At 45.9% G+C, this 19,428-nt stretch overlaps 1 long non-coding RNA gene across 1 annotated transcript in view; it reads right to left on the bottom strand.

The window, feature by feature from the left end:
* Positions 1-655: 655 nt before the first annotated feature.
* Positions 656-19,428, bottom strand: part of LOC129625517 (uncharacterized) — a 65,479-nt gene continuing 46,706 nt past the window's right edge. The window contains exons 5-7 of the long non-coding RNA XR_008701494.1: positions 19,003-19,097; positions 16,422-16,514; positions 656-826 (exon numbers count right to left, since the gene is read on the bottom strand). This is a non-coding gene — a long non-coding RNA (uncharacterized LOC129625517). The remainder of the gene's footprint in view (positions 827-16,421; positions 16,515-19,002; positions 19,098-19,428) is intronic.

The raw sequence follows: 19,428 nt of genomic DNA, 5'->3' as shown, positions 1-19,428 counted from the left end.
AAGTCATCCCAAACATGGTTTTATTCCAATGGCATTACTTAACGGTAAAGTGTTATATTACCCTTGAATTTCCTGCCTGGGCTCAGGGTAGGCCAGGCCCTGGATGCTTTTTTGCATTTATCACAGCAAAGCCGTCGCCCCTTACTCACGCTGGCTCTCCAACGTGTCCGTTACTCAAGAAAAAAGGGAAGAATGTTTCCCATGCACGCGCTGTAATTATTTTTTTTTTTTTCGTGTTGCTCAGTCTGCCAGAACAAAAGTAAAACCACAGAAAGGAGATTTAGATCAGCCTCTTCATCTGCCGGCTGTTATGTTACAGTTTTAGGAGGGGTTGGACATCAAACCCTTGAAACTGTCATCCATGCATTCCTTCTTGGAATAAAGCAGCATTGGCGTGGACCCCTGCTACATTATTTTCTACCCCCAAATGTTGGAAACTCTTGCCCTCCAGGAAAATACAGAAGAAAACCCTGAATTAAGGGAGTTAGTTCTGAGAAAGTCTCTTGCGGTCTGTAATAAACTGGCACATAATGACATCTGGCCAGATGGATTCTCCTCCTTCACAGAGATGTTGCTTGGATGTTTCGTTTTTCTAATTTGTTGGTTCTTATAAATAGTGCTTGAGAGAACTTTTTTTAAGTATTTATTTATTTACCTGGCTGCATCAGGTCTTAGTCGCGGCATTCTGGATCTTTCATTGTGGCACACAGACTCTCTTGTTGTAGCATATAGGCTCCAGAGGGCTCAATAGTTGCCTCGAGTGGGCTTAGTTGTTCTGCAGCATGTGGGGTCTTAATTCCTGGACCAGGAATCAAACCGGCGTCCCCTGTGTTACAAGGCAGATCCTTAACCACTGCAACACCAGGGAAGTCCCTGTTCATTTTCTTCAAACTTAATGGCAACTTAATGCTCTATTCTTTATGCACTTGTTCATGCTCTACCTTCTCTTGATCATGACTTGTGCGTAAGTCAGGTAACCTGGTCTATCTGGTTTATTACCCAGCATACCTTGAGTAGGTCCTCAAGAAATGCTTTTTGAATGACATCTTGTACATCTTTTGTGCATATATATGTAGCTCTTAATGCAATTTCTCATTCAGATTAATTCTTTGGTCAAATTGGTAGAGACAGAAAGAACACAATTGTTTAATAGGTGAAGGGTGTCAATAGGGGAAGAGAAAAAAGTTCTGCAGGTGGATGGTGGTGATGGTGGCCCAACAATGTGAATGTAGTTGATGCTTCTGAACTGTACATTTTAAAGTGGTTACAATGGTAAATTTTATAGTATATGTCTTTTACCACAGTAAAAATAAATGAATACTTTGACTTGCAATTCTTGGGCTAAGAGTAAGTATGTATATTTTAAATTTGGGTGTATATTACTAAACTTTCCTCCAGAAGTTATGCCATTTTGTATGCCAACTACCAGTGCATGCAAAAACCCATTCCGTAGCATGCTAGCAACATTCAGTCTCATTATTCTTTGTATTTGATAGGTAAACCTACACACACAAATACCCTATAGTTACTTGTGTGACTATGCTTTTTATTATTATTTATTATTATTTATTATTATTAAGGATTGAGTATATTTTCATGTTAGATATTTCTTCTTTGTTTAAAAGCTTATGTGTTCTCTGTGTCTGCCCTGCAAATAGATTCATGGACACAAAGGGGGAAGGAGAGGGTGGGACGAATTGAGACTAGCATTGGCTTATTTATATACACTGCTGCTGCTGCTACTGCTACTGCTAAGTCGCTTCAGTCGTGTCCGACTCTGTGCAACCCCATAGACAGCAGCCCACCAGGCTCCCGGTCCCTGAGATTCTCCAGGAAAGAACCTGGGTTACCATGTGTAAAATAGCTAGCTAGTGGGAAGCTGCTGTATAGCACAGGGAGCTCAGCTTGGTGCTCTGTGACGGCCTAGAGGCGTGGGACTGGGCTGGATGGGAGGGGATATATGTATAAGTATAGCTGATTCACTTTGTTGTACAGCAGAAACTAACACAATGTTATAAAGCAATTATATTCCAATTTAAAGTAAATAAGTAAATAAAATATACCCTTTTGTACCTTAAAAAAGCTTGTGTGTTTCCTGTCCCATTTTTATTGGGCTATTTGTTTCCTTTTATTGATTTGTAGGAGCTCTGTGTATAGTAAATATATTAACTCTCAATCTGTTATACAGTTTGCAAATATTTTTCCCAGTTCATTATTTCTCTGTTACTTGTATCTGCTACATGAGATTTAAAATTATGTGCTATATCAATATAATCTTGGGATGGAAAAGTCCCTTCCTCATTCCAAGATTATAAAAATAGTCATAGCTTTTATCCAGTACATTCATGGCTTTGTACTTTTATACTTAAATTTTTGATGCATCTGTATGTTGATGGTAAAGACTAAGGTAAAGATTCAGTTGAGTTTTCCTTTATCTTATCATTTATTCTATCATCATTTATATAATCCATGTTTTCACTTGAGTAATTTGAAATGACATCTTTTGGTTGCAATAAGTAACCATATTCCAAGGTCCATTTCATTGCTCTATGTATCCTGGCACCTAGATATACTGTTTTATTTAAAACAAGTTACCAGTATATTTAGATGGTTCCTATTGCCATAAATCCTGTACTAGTGATGAGCATTTAAGAATTAACCGATTGTTGGAAAGATTTTATTTTTAAAAAATATTTATTTATTTATTTGGTGGTGTCGGGTCTTAGTTGTGGCATGTAGAATCTTTATTTCAGTCATGCAGGACCTTTTGTTAAAGTGCACAGACTCCCTAGTTGTGGCGTGTGGGCTTCAGTAGTTGCAGGACTCAGGCTCTCTAGCTGTCGCTCGTGTGCTCTGGAGTGCCTGAGCTCAATAGTTGCAGTGGAGTCTTAACCACCGGACCACCAGGGAATTCCCAGAAAGAGTTTACATTATGTATAATTGGAAAGGTATAGCCAGAGAGAAAATTTCCTCTCCTGGGAGTCAGCAGAAGATGCCTAGAAGGACCAGTGATGGAAGGAGAGGGCTTGGCTGGGATGACTGGTGCAGTGTCAGGCCTGCCTTATATCTAAATCATATTCCCCAGAGGGATTAATTCAGCTTTCCGTGGTGGACAGAAAGCTGGTGGGCTTTGCCGTCTTGGTATTGAGTTCTGTCTCTGCTACTTCCTAGGTTTACGGTCTTGGATAAGTCACTAAAGCAATCTGCTTATCTCAAGGCAAAGAACAGCTACCAACATGTACCAACAGTACATTTCATTGCACTCTGCAAATAAGATCTAAATATTTACCATCATCATTATTGTTATTACTACAACTACTATAGGGGCAGATGGTTCCCCTCCCATGTCTTCATGCTTCTGCCTGTTCACCTGCATCCTGGCCGGGCCACTTCCTTGTGGGACATCCTTCTCCAAGGAAGAGATGCTTGAAGGATGGCGACACTCAAAGGCTGCCATCATCCGAGGGCATAGCCTCAGGCAACAGCCCCTCTGATCACCTCATCCAGGACTCAGCTGCCTTCACGTGCCCACACTCTTCCTACAGACATTCTTAATTTGCTAATTCTATCATTTACATATTTTTGTGGGGGAGGAGGTCTTTGTGTTGTGTAGCTTTTGATCTAGACCAGGGGTCCCCAACCTCTGAGATCTAATGCTTGATGATCTGAGATGGAGCTGATGTAATAATGATAGAAATAAAGTGCACATAATAATACAAATGTGGGCTTTCCAGTGGCTCAGTGGTAAAAAATTAGCCTGCTAATGCAAGGAGACAAAGGTTTGATCCCTGGGTCGGGAAGATCCCCAGGAAGAGGAAATGGCAACCCACTCCAGTGTTCTTGTCTGAAAAACTCCATCGACAGAGGAGCCTGGTGGACTACAGTCCATAGGGTCGCAAAGTATTGGACACGATTAAGCTACTGGGCATGCGCATGCACAATGAATGTAATGAGCTCGAGTCATCTCAAAACCACCACCACCCCTTCCCTTGATCCATGGAAAAACTGTCTTCCACGAAACTGGTCCTGGGTGCCAAGAAGGTTGGGGACCACTGGTTGAGACCACTGGTTCTGACCCAGCTCAACTAGTGAGCAAACGCTCTGTTGGGGGCACCAGGAGATAACAGTGTGTTTTGATTGTCACTCTGCCATTGTTCCTTGGTGATACCACATACACGATCAAACCTCATGGGCGGGGGACTGACTGACAGAGACTTGGGACATTGCTGGTTCTCTCGAGACAATACCATCCCAGCCATCAAATCCTCCAAGCTCTGACCTCTAAGCTCTGACGATTACCTGTCCTGGACCTGGTTCAGTTACTCCCACAAGGAGGAAACTCTGCACATGGACTGAGGGTTCATTAGATACCAGTTACTGCTCTTACTATGGGCTCTGCCCCTGCAGCAGGCCTCGAAGTGGAATCCTGTGAAGTGGGTACCACTATGCCTGGGTCTCCATCACCACATGCTTGGTCTAGGCTGATTCCTGCCCTCCACCTCCAGCCCCTCTGGGACCCTGGCCTGCCACCTGGCTCTCTGTTGACCATCTACTCCCTGGATCCACACCCCCCTTCACCCTAGCCCCTGCTTTTCCTTCTCCAGTTTGCCTGTGCTGCTCGCATTCTGTCTTGTTTTCTCTGGGTGGTGTTTCACCTAGCATCTTGCCGGCATGGCTAAAAGAAAACTTAGTGAGTGTTCAAGACACCCTGGACCCAAGCAGAACACAAGAGCTGCTGGCCAGCAGGGGGTTCAATGAAGGTCAGGTACGAGGTGAACTGTGGACCTGGCTGACCTTGGAGCCTGCTGTCCTTAGAGGAAGGCTGGGGGGCATCGCCAGCATCTCCTGTGTTCCTGCAGTGCCTGTGCCACTTGCTGGGAATCAGAGGAAGGCAAGACAGATGTGATCCTCAGCCTCCAGGACCTCAATCCAAAGTGGGGGACAGACAACCATCACAAACCAAGTGAATGAAACAGCCCAGTGTGGAGAGCGCTGTCCAGGCATGGCCGGGTGCTGAGATGGAGGCCAGGCAGCCAGCCTGGAGGCCCACTTAGACCTGATGCTGGGGATGCCCTCTCTGACTGCCTTAATTGCACTTTCAACATGAACTTCCATCACATCCCATACAGATTTAGAAAGACTTCCACCAGCTTCTCTTACATTTTTGCCAGTTTGCTAGTCACAAAATTTAAAAAAACTAAAAAACACAATCACCAGGTGGTGAGCAGAGAAACCTGTAAAAGTGAGCATCCCTGGCTCCAGGCACACCCCCCTCTTTGTTGCCCTTTGACACCTTTTACTTGATTGCACTGAAGCCTGGATTAATTTTTCCTGGCCCGAGGCCCATGCTAATTTGCATGGCTATTCTATATACGAGTCAGGTCCAGGAAGACAGCAGGCCAGCCTGAATTCACAAACAGAGTCACATCCATCAAGTAGCCACGAGCTCAATATACTTACTGAGAAGAATGGAGGGTAATGAGAAATCCTACTGCGGCCTGAAAGCGCGACTCACCAGGGCTGCTCTGTGGTCAAGCTGATGGGTAAAGCACTCCATCATCCTTACGTTCCCCTTGTCAAACACTTGTGGGCTTCCATTTTGGGCTTTAGACATGTAATTATGGTTCCCATTGTTTCCAAAGCCAGAATGAAGCCTCAGATGATATAATTAATTGTGAGTTAGGTGGAGAACTTTCTTTCGTTGTATGCTGTCTTCTGCGATGTTCATACAAATCCTCATTTTGCCCAGTAATACCATATACTGCTGAACTGCACTAGTCTATAAAGTACACGTTAATGCTATCACATTTAGCTGTTGTTCTGAGTGGGTAACTGGAAGACTTAACGTACAACTGGGGCTGAAATCTATTGTGGGAAACTCCAGTCTTTCCCTGTGTTTGTTGGCATCAATAATAATTCTTATGGTCACTGGGAGTGTTTGTTCATTTTTTTCACACATTAGTTCATTCAGTCAACAAATATCATTTTAGGTCTTGATGTGAGAGGAACTGTACTACGTATGAAGATGTGTGGTCTCTAACCAAAACTAGAGCTACCGTGCATGCTCAGTCACTTAGTCGTGTCTGACTCTTTGCAACCCCATGGCCTGTAGCCCTCCAGGCTCCTCTGTCCATGGAATTCTTCAGGCAAGAATATTGGAGTGGGATCAGGCCTCCTCCTCCAGGGGATCTTCCTCACCCAGGTAGCAAACCCGAGTCCTCCTGCAGCTCCTGTATTGTCAGACAGATATATTGTTGGGCAGATTCTTTACCACTGAGCTACCTGGGAAATCCAGAGCTGCCATATGATCCAGAAATCCCATTCCAGGGCATATATATCCAGACAAAACTATAATTCAAAGATACATGTACCCCTAGGTTCACAGCAGCACTGTTCACAATAGGTAAGACGTGGCAACAAGCTTCATTGGCAGATGAATGGATAAATAACATGTGATACATATATACAATGGAATATTACTCAGCCATAAAAAGAATGAAATAGCACCATTTGCAGAACATACATGGGCCTAGAGATTATCATACTGAGTGAAGAAAGTTAGACAGAGAAAGACAAATATCATGACATCACTTATATGTGGGCTCTAAAATATGACACAATGAACTTACCTATGCAATAGAAACAGACGCACAGACACAGAGAAAAGACTTGTGGTCACTAACGGGGAGCAGGAGCAGGGGAGGGACGGACTGGGAGTTTGGAATTAGCAGGTACAAACTATTATACATAGAACAGATAAACAACAAAGTCCTCCTGTGTAGGACAGGGAGCTATATTCAACATCCTATGATAAACCATCATGGAAAAGAATACGAAAAAGAACATATATATATATAACTGAATCACTGCTGTACAGCAGAAATTAACACAACATTGTAAATCAACTCTACTTCAATAAAACCTCACAAAGCCAGGGTCTCTGACCTCAAACTGCTGGGCTGAGAAGGTGCCCACCTTGGGGCTGGTGCTGTATCTAAGTCACCTGGGCAGCCTTCTAAAGTCACACATGCCTGCCCACCTCACCCGAGTCTCATCCAAGATTCTAGCTTTCCAGGTTCAGTGGGAGGCCCTGACATGGATTTTGAAACAAACAAAGAAAACTCCTATGATAGTTCTGATTACACCCTTGGGTGGTGAACCATGGGTCTAGTGATCTTAACAGAAGTCTGTAGAACTCAGTGCCTCCTTGTGGGGCAGTGGAGCCGTGAGTCCCTCTTGACCCATGCGGCAGGAGCTGCCTTGGGTCAGCGGTGACACGGGCTCCTGAGGGCCCGTCCCCAAGCGTTGGGTCAGGCCTGTGCTGGACACCTGTTCTCATGCCGACTCTGGCCGGGGCCTCTCTGCTGCAGTTTGTCCCAGGCTCAGGGCCCCTCGTACTGAACTTACCTAATCCTTGGACCTCTTCCTTTGGTCAGAAATCCCACCTCCTAGCGCTGGCTCTGCAGTTACACCTGGTGACTGTCAGCTACCCACCCCTGGCCCGCCCCCACCCCATCCAAGAGTTAGTATGACAAGCTCCGGTGTAAATACTGCAGGGTCACTGCTGGGATGTCATTTTTGGGTTGAACAGCGATTATTTGTCTCATGTCAGCTTGTGAATTCTAGCTCATTTTTCATTTCTAAGTGTCACGTCTGATTATTTTGGATATGACATTCTGCCTGAATATTGGGTGATAATGATGGTGACGTAGTGGTAAAGAACCCGCCTGGTAACGCAGGAGACCTAAGAGATGTGGGTTCAATCCCGGGTGGGAAGATCCCCTGGAGGAGGGCATGGCAACCCACTCCAGTATTTCTTTCTGGGAGAATCTCATGGACAGAGGAGCCTGGCAGGCTACTGTCCATAGGGTTGCAATGGGTTGGACACAACTGAAGTGACTTAGCATGCATGGAGACAAGTCAGAGACGGTATATTCAATATTTCACAATTATTATTTATTTATTTGGCTGTTTGAAGTCTTAGTTGTATTATATAGGATCTTTTTTGTGGTGTGCAGGCTCAGTTGCTCCAAGGCCTGTGGTATCTTAGTTCCTGGACCAGGGATTGAACTGGCATCCCCTGCATTGGCAGGCAGATTCTTAACCATTGGACCACCAGGGAAGTCCCTACAATGATGTTTTAAGTTCACCCACATAACAATTGGCCCAACCAACCTGGGTCTAGGTGCCATAAGTTTCCTAAGTGGATGAAAGTGAAAGGGAAGTCTTTCAGTCGTGTCCGACTCTTTGTGACCCCATGGACTGTAGCCTGCCAGGCTCCTCCATCCATGGGATTCTCCAGGCAAGAATACTGGAGTGGGTTGCAATTTCCTTCTCCAGAAGATCTTCCTGACACAGGGATCGAACCTGGGTTCCTGCACTGCAGGCGGACTCTTTACTGTCTGAGCCACCAGGGGTTCTTGGTTTTCCTAAATGGATGAATGGAGTCAATTCAGAAAATCTTACTTAAACTAATCACCTGGATAAGTACAAAGAAAACCAGAGTTAGCTGGTGCATATTTTCTAACTGTGGCAATTTGCTGGTTCTTGACCTTCGGTCACCACATGCATGTCATCTGCCGGTTCTTTTGCTCGGCTTTCACTGAACCTGTTACATGGGGTCATATGCCGGCCCCAAACCACGCCTCCTTCCTCACGACCACACACTCTCCCTTCAGGCATGGACCACCAGGCACACAATGCAGATAACGTGAGCAGACGTGGTCACCCTCAAGGCACCCTGTTGGGTGGGTGTGACAGCCACACATCAACCATTCCTAGACGATGGAGGCTGTGGTGGGGTCTGCCCTGGGTCTTGAAGACGCAGAGCAGACAAGCAAGCTCAGCTCTGCAGAAGCAATGGGTGCCAAGGCTGGAAACCAGGACATGTGGTGGGGAGGGTGGCTTGCCTGACACAGGGGACAAGGATGGAGGACAGGCTGGGGAGGCAGGTCCTTGCCCAAGCCTGACCTGATCTGTGACTGGCTGTCCTGCGTGGGACATTCCTGCCCCTCTGCCTCTGCAGTGTGACCTGAGTCAAGCATCCACAACTACCCTCTAGGGCCTGCTGCTGGGCTGAAGAGGCAACTCAGACCTTTGTTCTTGGGAGACAGGGAGGGAGCTGGTGAAGGGTGTGTATTCCTCTTCCTTTTGACGTTAAAACAAACCACATTTAACTGCTGCATGGATCCCTGTTCAGGTGTCCAACAGCCCCGGCAGCACACGGGGACCCCTCCCTGGCGTGGCCCAGCCCAAATGGAGACATGTCCTGAGCCCTCAGAAAGGTCTACAGCACGAGGCTAAAAATAGGCAGGCAAAGCAGCCCAGACCCAGGGATCAATGTGCTTCGCAGGCCCCAGGAAAGGCAGCTGTATCAAGTTCAGGCTTCCTCCCGCCAAGCCTCAGGGGCGTGAGAGACTTCCCAGCTTGGCTTGGAGCTGGGAAAAAGGGGGAGGAAGTGGAGAGGCAGGATGTGGTGGAGGGCCCTGGGCTGTCTGGAGGGCCAGAGCTCTGAGCAAAAATCCTCCTACGGATTCTTTGAACAGTTTAAAAAAACAAAAGCGTGCACAAACACACACAGAGTCCCTAAAAACAGCTCTTTGCTTTAATCTCCTTTGGTGGAAACTGGGATTTGGGGCGGTTCTCATGGGGGTGGCCAGCTCTTGGTTTTCAGGGTCTTCTGAGTATGTACGGCCATCAGCAAGACTGTGATAAGCACCAGATGAACCCTGATAAAGCCATACTCGTCCCAGGTTTACGGACATGAGTGATGGCACAGCAGCACTTCCCAGAGCAGCGACTTCTCGGTGGTGATTTGCAAAGAACCTGATCAGGCTCAGTGTGTGATGAAGCAGGAGGCCCTTTTCTGATCCCTCTCTTCCAGCTTCTCTTCTCTCTTCCCTTGCAGCAGTGGAGCAGGTCTGCGATGGCTGGCATGGTTTCATTCGGGGGCGGGGGCATGGGTCCAAGGGACTGGAATCATGATAGGTTTCAGTCCTGATTCCTTGTGTTCGAGGACAGAAAAGACACTTCCTCTTTGCTTCTGAACTCCTTCCGGAAGAGAAAAGCAAAAAGCCACTCGAGGAAGATAGAGCATCATGGTCACTCCTCCGTCCTCCCCAGGGACCCTCTTCTGGGGGCTTCTGTTAGCAGGTGGGTGAACTCTCTTCCAAGTGTATTAAACATGAGAAACTTTGAGCATGTTTCTGGTGAGTAATACGGACGAGGATGGCTCATTTTTTAGACTCTGACAAGGATCGTTACCAAAATACCTAAGGCAGCTATCGTCAATATTTTGGGACACATACATTTTAAAAACATTGAAAGACTCTCCCCTTTTACTTCTCATTTTCTATTTTTTTATTTGTAATACCTTAAGTAATGCACTTTCTTATTTATTAAAGTTTTTTTTTAATGTGGATCATTTTTTTAAATCTTTATTGAATTTGTTATAATATTGCTTCTGTTTTATGTTTTTGTTTTTGGTTTTTTTTTGCCACGAGGCATGTGGGATCTTAGCTCCCTAACTAGGGATCAAATCCTCATCTCCTACAATGGAAGGTGAAGTTTCCACTGGACTGCCAGGGAAGGCCTAATGCACTTAATTCCCCCCGCCGCCCCCCCACCCCAGATTTATGGAGATATAAGACTTCCCAGGGGGAGCTAGTGGTGAAGAATCCATCTGCCTATGCAGGAGATGTAAGAGATGCAGGTTCAATCCCCAGGTCGGGAACATACCCTGGAGATGGGCATGGCAACCCACTCCAGTATTCTTGCCTGGATATGTTAATTAAACACTGATTCATTTGGAAGGATCACCCGGGCACGAGCTACACCTGCTGCACAAGAACGATGACTTGTGCTGATGCCTATTTCGGGGGGGAAAAGGCACAAAGTGGCAGCAAATAGTTTGCCTTTTGGTGATCTGGGAAGGTCTTTGCTCTCCTCATGCTTCTGCACCTGCAGAATTAAAGCTTCTCAAGTAGGAAAAAACCTGCAGTCCCAGGGTGTTGTTAACTTACCGTGTGGACCAGACTTTTACTCCATCCTTCTCCCTTTTATTTCAAAGAGATTTTTGTTTTTTTGCACTTACTCCAGTTAGTTCTAAAGACCACAAGTGTTAGGGAATAAATTTGTTTATAATGATGGATGGGCATTTTGACAACCCAGGGCTTTGCTTCCAGAGCACTTTTACAGGTGCTAAATACCACCCAACAGGGAAGGAGCACAGGACACCCAACAGAGAAGTGTGTGTGTGTGTGTCTCACGTTGCAGAGAGATCGGTGACCTGTTTAAAACTGCCCAACAAATTGGTGACAGGCAAAGTGGATTGCCCTCAGCCACACGCTCACACGGAGGGAAAAAATGAAGAGGCGAGTCATCCTCTGCCCATCTGTCTTTAATTAGAGACAAAGGAAGTCAGGACTTTTTTATCCACTGGAGAAAAACAGTGCAACTTTACTAGCCAAACACTGAAAATCCCTGTCATCAAAAGTCCATGGGATTGGGCTTCTGGAAGGCCAGCCCAGCAGTAAATGACAGCGACGTGGCTGTCCAGGGAGTAGCTGCAGAGTAAGCATCCCAGGATGGAGTGTCAGGAGCAGCTGCTACTGGATGGGGAGCAGGGTTCTGCCTGCCCTGGAGCCCTCGGGACAGTCGTGGTCCCTTTGCTCTGTTTTCTTGAGGGGAAAATGGCCCAGATATTTTTCCTGATCCAGAAAACCAAAAACCTGAGTCCAAACATTCTCAGTCCAGTGAAAATATTCTGAAACCTCAGAAAAGTGCATGCCCCAGAGACCCTCATCCTGACTTGTAATTTGGTCAGTGATCACCCATTTTTAGAAAGGTTCGGGTGGTCTGATTTCCTCTGGGAACTCTGGAGGTTTCTTGGTTTCAGTTTCCGGAGTTTTCTGCTGGCCTCAGAGTTCCAGGGAAATTGTCCTTCCGCTTTCTTGATACCAGGGAGTTGGCCCGGACATAGCCTGTGTAGAGAGGCTTTGAAAGTTTCATCCCTAATACACCTGCCTAAAAAAGATGCTCCACCAACAATTTCAAAACAGTGCATAATGAGCTATACATTCTTTAGACATGTCATTAGATCTCCTGCCACCTCTTTGGGATGTCGGAACCGCTAAGCATCAGGCAGCATCCTCCCTGAGGGCCCGAGTTGGCTGGGACCAGGGTGGTGTGCATCTCTGATTTCCACACGCTTTAATGCAGTTCTCTAATTTGAAGCATGCAAACTAGGTTTTCTCCCTTCGGAAAGATGGTCCCATACAATTTGGTTGAGGAGCGATGCACATTTCACAGAAAGAGAGGATGGGGCCATCCAAAAGGGATAGAAATTGCTCAAATGAACAATTTGCATTTCCTCTCCTCCCCGGGGGGAAAATGAATGCAAAAACATCTGCTGTGAAAGCTAAAGTAAGCTTCAACTCCTTCCTATTTGGTATAGCAGAGTTTTAAGAGAGGCAAGCTGTATTTTTGTTGTTGTTGTTTTGTTTAATGAACGCACAGAGTGTGTCCTATACACAAGTGGTCCAGGGCACCAGTAGGGAGACTGAGAATATAAAGTCAGGACAAAGCTTGTAGCACAAGTTGGTGGAGGGTCCATGTGACAACAGAAATGGTCGAGGAGTATCGGCAAGCATCTCTGGGCAGCCAGGGTAGTCCCCCAGCCAGAGGAGCCATTACCCTGCCCTCGGTAATAATAACAAAAAGCACAGCCCATCTCCCTAAATGAGCAGACATCTTTTCCCACTTCTCCAGCCCCATCAAATATTTCCCCTTCCAAAGGTAGGACAAGCATAAGTCTCTTTTGTTGTTGTTTTACCAATTCCTTTTTATTCTACAACCAGCAGCAATCATTTATTCAGCTCAGAAGTCTGTGGGCAAGCAACTGGGTGGACTGAGCTGGGAGGTTCTACCATGAGTCTTGCTGGGCTCACAAAAAAATCTGAGCGCTCTGCCGCATCTAATAGTCTCTGATCCAACAACAGGCTGCTGGGACATGCCTGTGGTGGTCCCAGGAACCTAAAGAGAGGACAGCCCCAGTGCTCAAGCTTCTGCTTGTGTCACAAAGAAAATGACATGGCAAAATCAGATGCAAGGAGTAAAGAAACAGACTCTTACCTCTCGACTGGAGGAGTTGCAAAGTCACATTGTAAAGGGGAGTAGAAGGACTTTAGGGGCTTTGAAATTCATCAGTCAATAAGTGACAGAGTCAGACTCATCCAGATTTCAAAACCCATATTCGTAATACTGATCCTGCAATGCCTCTCGAAAATGGATCCGTTCATAGTTTTCAAGATGACTGTCCCACTTTTTGAGGGAACTTGCCTTCTCTTAGTTTATAAGCCCCTGCTATCTTCAACCCTTGACAAGCATTAGTTCTCTCTGCTGTGTGCCCTTGGGTATCCCTGTTCTGTGCATCCATCCACAAGACCATTTATCACACTATAATGAAGCATTTATCATAATACAATATTTACTATCTAGACTAGGGGTCCCCAACTCCCAGGTCATGGACTGGTACTGACCCATGGCCTGTTAGGAACCAGGCTACACAGCAGGAAGCAAGTGGTGGGCAAGCGACAGAAGCCTCATCTGTGTTTACAGCTGCTTCCCAACACTCACATTACCTCCTGAGCTCCGACTCCTATCAGACTGGTGGTGGCATTAGACTATCATAGAGGTGCAAACCCTACTGTCACTGTCTCCCATCACCCCCCAAGGGGACCATCTGGTTCCAGGAAAACAAGCTCAGGGCTTCCTCCTGACTCTGCATTATGGTGGGTTGTATAATTAGTTCATTATATATCACAATATAATAATCATAGAGATATAGTGTGCAATAAATGTAATGTGCTTAAAGCATCCTGAAACCACCACTCCTCTTCTGATCCGTGGAAAAATTGACTTCCACGAAACTGGTCCCTGGTGCCAAAAAAGTAGGGGACCTTGCTCTAGACAGTGTAGGGATTCTGTCTAGCTACAGCCCTGATGCCTGGCCTAATCTTTGGTAAGCATGTGCTTCTTGAAGCTAATCAAGTAGAGGATAGTTTGAAATGGAGGTGGAGAGTCACTTCTCCAAGGTCAGTATATTCAGACCTTCTCTGTCTGTTTTGGAGGAATCCAGGGAGCCCCCATGGGTATCAGATGGTAATTTCTCCCTCCCAGCTGCAGAGTCATCCATTGTGGGAAAAATCCAGCAACAGCAGGTCTAGAGCTCCATATCCAATCGCTGTTGTTCAATCGCCAAGTTGTGTCCAACTTTTTGTGACCCCATAGACTGTAGCACGGCAGGCTTCCCTGTCTTTCACTATCTCCTTGAGATTGCTCATATTCATGTCCATTGAGTCAGTGATGCCATCCAACCATCCCATCCTCTGTCTTCCCTATTTCCTCCTGCCTTCAATCTTCCCCAGCATCAGGGTCTTTTCCAATGAATCGGCTCTTTGCATCAGGTGGCTGAAGTATTGGAGCTTCAGCTTCAGCATCTGTCCTTCCAATGAATATTCAGGTTTAATTTCCTTTAGGATTGACTGGTTTGATCTCCTTGCAGTCCAAGGGGCTCTCAAGAATCTTCTCTAGGACAGGTATTTTATCAAATGCCAAACACAAGTTGGTTTTCTTCTTTCCATTCAGAGTTGCTTTAACACAAGTTGATTTTCTTCTTTCCGTTCAGAGTTGCGCTTGCTGATTTCATTAGGCCCCTGAGCTTGGTATCAAGACCAATTAGAAGACAATGATGATAAAGTTTGGGAGCGTGTAGGACTAAATAGATAAAAGCCATCACTCTGTAGATCTGAATGGAGCTTTCTGGCAGGAGCCACTTTCCAGGACCAAAGCCACTGGGACTTTATCTATAAGATGCTTTGACCTTTTAGCTGATATAGTGCTTCGGTCTGATTTGCAAAAGTATCTGAAGTTTTTCAGCCATGACCTTGGTTTATCTCTTCTTTTTCTCTCTCCTTCTGTCTCTTCAGTCAGAGTATTCTCTAAGTGTAGTTCGGTTCCATTGGCTGAGTATGTTAGAAGCGAGGGCTGGGTTCAGGTCTGTCTCAGTCCAGCCTGCTTTCCCCTCATGATGAAGGAATTCTGTGCAAAGACCTTATTATTGCTGATCTTGGCACATTCTGATGGCCTGACTGTGTGGGCCCCAGACGAGCCCCCACTGTGGCCAGCTGGATGGATGTCACTAGGGAAACCCTCTCATCTCAGAGGGTCACTTCCTTTCTCAGGCTACAGCCGCGAGAGTGGTGTCGACTGGGGCTGGGAAAGTAGGTTGAAACAGAACTGGAAGAGAACCAGGCTGAGTGCATTTGAAGGTGTCTGTTATCCACAGTGCGACAGATACCTTGTCTCTGCTGAGAGTGACTTCAGAATTATCTCCGTTTGTCTTCAGCTACTGAACGTCATGTGCTGTGGCTCAAGCCATGTAATTCACCCAGATCTGCACAGATGAACTGGCTTTTCACATCCAAATGTCTTTTCTAAGAATAAGTACATTTCTATCTTGTGGTCTCATGTCTCCAAATATTGCCAAGTGTGTGTGCCCAGGGTGTGGATACAGTGGGGCCAAAGCTGAGCTGCCATCTGCATGCAGACATGTTCCTTACATGTCCTCCTCTGCCAGTTTGCTGCCTGAAACCCTCAAATGGGAAACAAAATTTTCAATTCTACCATCTGAACCAAGGACTCTGCCAAGAGGAGAAGATGGAAAATATCCCACGAAGATTATAATGATATGCAGATTCTTGCCTGAGGTTAAACTTTGTAGGCAATTGGTGGTGGGGAGGGGCAAGGAGGGGTCGAGAGTAGGAGGGTCCTTGGGTCCCAGAAAAAAGAGGAAATCCCATGGACAGAGGAACCTGGTGGGCTACTGTCCACGGGGTTGCAAGAGTCAGACACGACTTAGCGACTAAACCACTACCACTGCCATCTAGGAGGGCACCAAAGGGCCAGGGAGGGAAATGAGGGCAGCGTCACCTAGGCTACGCTTTGCCTGGCTTATCAGTGGATGAGTCTATCATCAGCAAAGCAGGCCTGCAGGCAAGGACGTTCCATGGATGGGAAGGTGCCTGTCTCCACACCAAGGTCAATAGCACACAAAACTGAGTTTGTGTCCAGTTCACCCTGAACTTTGCAAGCCATCCCACCCCCAGCAGAGCCCAAAGGAGCTGACTCGATCAGGAGATCCAGTCCCACGTACCTGGTTATAGACACAAGGACTATTGGCCATTGGTTTCCAAACCTTTGCTCCTGATGAATACCTTCAAGGGCAGGTATCCACAGGCCCATGGCCAACCTGGGTCTCTAGGTAGCATCTGCTCTTGATCCACCCACCTGACCCATTCCACCAAGTTCCCCCCCACCCCAGCCGAAATAACCTTTAACATAGTCCAGGAAGAGGATCTTACCAGAAAGAGGGTTTCTCTGCCCTGTGATTTCTCACTCTCTGTGCCTGACTGAACCGGGCGAGCACCTCCACAAGTCTGCTCTTCTTGATGGCCCTAGTGTGAAGGAAGCATAAAGGACCCACATGTAACCCCTTCTCATAATCGCTTCTGAACCCTTTTGCCAACAAATACAGGCAAAGCCCATGGTGTGTAAGTACAATGGAAACTCAAGTATTGAGCCCTATAATAACTGGGGCTGGACTTGATCTAGACCTGCAGCCAGGCTGAAGAGACGGATCCCAGCTGGTTGACCCTTCAGCTTGGAAAACAACTGCAAGAGTTTCCTAAAGTCCTGGAGCCACCATCTGTATTCAAAATATTGTGCCTGTTCTATTTACAATAGCCTATTTTAGTAAGTATTTTATTTATAATTTATTTACACGGAAGCAACCTAAATGTTCATCAGTAGATGAATGGGTAAAGAGGATGTGGTATATATACAATGGAATTGTATAAATGTATAAATGGAATAGAACGAATAAAATAATGCCATTTGCAGCAACATGGATGGACCTAGAGATGATCATACTAAGGGACATCAATCAGAAAGACAAATACCATGTGATGTCACTTATATGTGGGGTCTAAAATATGATGCAAATGAACTCATCTATGAATCAGAAACAGAATCACAGACGTTGTGGTTGCCAAGGCGGTGGGGGTGGAGGAGGGATAGAGTGGGAGGTGGGGGTTAGCAGACGTAAGCTAATATATATAGGATGGATAAACAACAAGGTCCTTCTGTATAGCACAGGAAATTATATTCAATATCCTATGATAAGCCATAATGGAAAAGAATATAAAAAGAATGCATATATATGTACAAAATCATTTTGCTGAACAGTATTTAGCTTCACTATCAACATTTGTTTCAGCATAATTAAAGCCATTTCATTCCTTAAAAAAATAGACAGTCTTATATTCATATTTATGGTCTTAGTTCCAGAGTGCCTTTTAATTCTTTACCATTTCATCTTTTTTTTTTTTTTTTTTTTTTAAATCATGTAACATATGGAAAGAAAATGGAAAGATTACTCACTTGACTGGAATCAGGTTTGAAATCACTCTGAATATATTTTCTAACGCTTCCTCATTGATTGCCTTGGAAATAAATAACCCCAAGTGGTAGCACCATATTTATATTTCTAAGTCAGGAAGATTTCTCTTATTACTCTGCTTCTAAAATAAATTCCCAAGAAAATGCGTTAAGTATCAAAATAGTATTTTCAATATCTGCCAACCTAATGTTCATGTCTCAGCAAGAAAGCATGTAACCAGTGAGTAAACTGCCTCTTTGTCAAACAGAAATGTGGCAAATTCTAAGGTGGCTCCTTTTCAACTAAATTGTCTCAGCATGCAGAGCAGCGGGGAGAGGGTTTGCTATAGGACACGGGCAAAAGCCCAATCTTTAGATGATTTTTCCAGGAGGGTATTATATTAAGTTCCAGGGAGAAATGATGAGATATTCGCAGTGAAACGGCACATTTTCTTTCAGAATCACCCGCTCCATTTAAATGCATTCGCTCCTCCAGAATGCGTCCCCGACAGGCCACGGGGTTGCACATGGAGTCCCCAGGATGCAAATGAATTCTGTAACCTGACTGGCTGCTCCCGATTTCCAGGAGGCCTGACCTTCTCTGGATGCACCCCGACTCCACATACATGCTTTTTAAGAGACACGATTTTGTCTTGTCTGAAGCACAATGTAATTAGAAAGCTATCTGGCCCACCCACGCAGCTGCCAGGGTAACTTGGCATGGCCTCCACCTGCCTCTGATGGGGTTGCCCTGGCTGTCCTTGGCTGTCCTCCGAGACATCTCAGGGCTCAGGGATCCCGGGCAGCACTTGCCCAGAGCCCAGGCTTGGCCAGACTCACAGAGAGTCGGGTGTTGTCTGCTGGGAGCCCTGGGGGTTAGGCTGGATGGAGCCCACAGCAACCATGTTCCACGTGGCCATGGGTGGCACAAAGGAGCCTCAGCCGTCTGACATGAGCTGCCCACCACTCCACCCAGAGTGCAGAGACCATCCCAGGGCATGTGCAGGCAGGCATGCTCAGTCGCTCTGATTCTTTGTGACCCCATGGACCACAGGCCCCCAAGCTCCTCTGTCTATGGGATTTTCCAGGCAAGAATACTGGAGTGGGTTGCCATTTCCTCCTCCAGGGGATATTCCTTACCCAGGGATTGAACCTGTTTCTCTTGCATTGCAGGCGGATTCTTTACCACTGAGCCATCATGGCAGTCAACGAGAAACACATCCAAACCCCAATCCCTTCATCCCATCACTCACAAACTTTCCCTGCAGCCTCAAAATCCCAGTCCCCCGGGCCTCCTTTTAACCCAGCTCTCTCTCTATTTCTCTCTTCCCCAATAAGACCCCATGCCCCATCAAGCCAGCCTTCTTTTTCTGCTCTCAATGACCTAAAATTTCCAGTCTCTGCCCCTAAACACTCTAACAGCCTCAACAGTTATTTCCATGCTTAATTCTATATCCTCCAATTCAAGTATTATTCTATAGCCAGATTTCTTTCCCAAATACATACCTTTGGTCATGTTACAATGTCATTCTCCTGCTCACAGACTTCCAGTGGCTTCTCATGGTCTCGAGTTTCCTTAGTTGGGTGCTCTGGTCTGATGCCTATTTGTGTAAATAAAGTTTTATTGGCACATAGTCACTCCCATTCATTTACATACTGTTTATAGCTGTGTTGATGCTATGATGGCAGAGCTGAGTCATTGTGACAGGCCCTGCACGGCTTGGAAAACCTAAAATATCATTTGTCTCTTTATAGAAAATATTGGCTGACCCCTGCTCTAAAATGTGGTCCCAAATTTCCTTTCCAGTTTCATGTCTTTAGAGCCTGGGCTCTCCTGCCTTTCCCACTTTGATTCCCACTAGTCCACTCTCTGCTGGGGGAAATGTTCCCCTTCAGGCCCATTCCAAATGGACCCTACTCACAAATGCTTTC

The sequence above is a fragment of the Bubalus kerabau genome, chromosome 13 (genome assembly GCF_029407905.1).
Source record: "Bubalus kerabau isolate K-KA32 ecotype Philippines breed swamp buffalo chromosome 13, PCC_UOA_SB_1v2, whole genome shotgun sequence".
Taxonomy (NCBI): domain Eukaryota; kingdom Metazoa; phylum Chordata; class Mammalia; order Artiodactyla; family Bovidae; genus Bubalus; species Bubalus kerabau.
Note: the sequence above shows the minus strand (reverse complement) of the source record. Positions and strands in the feature narration are given on the sequence as shown.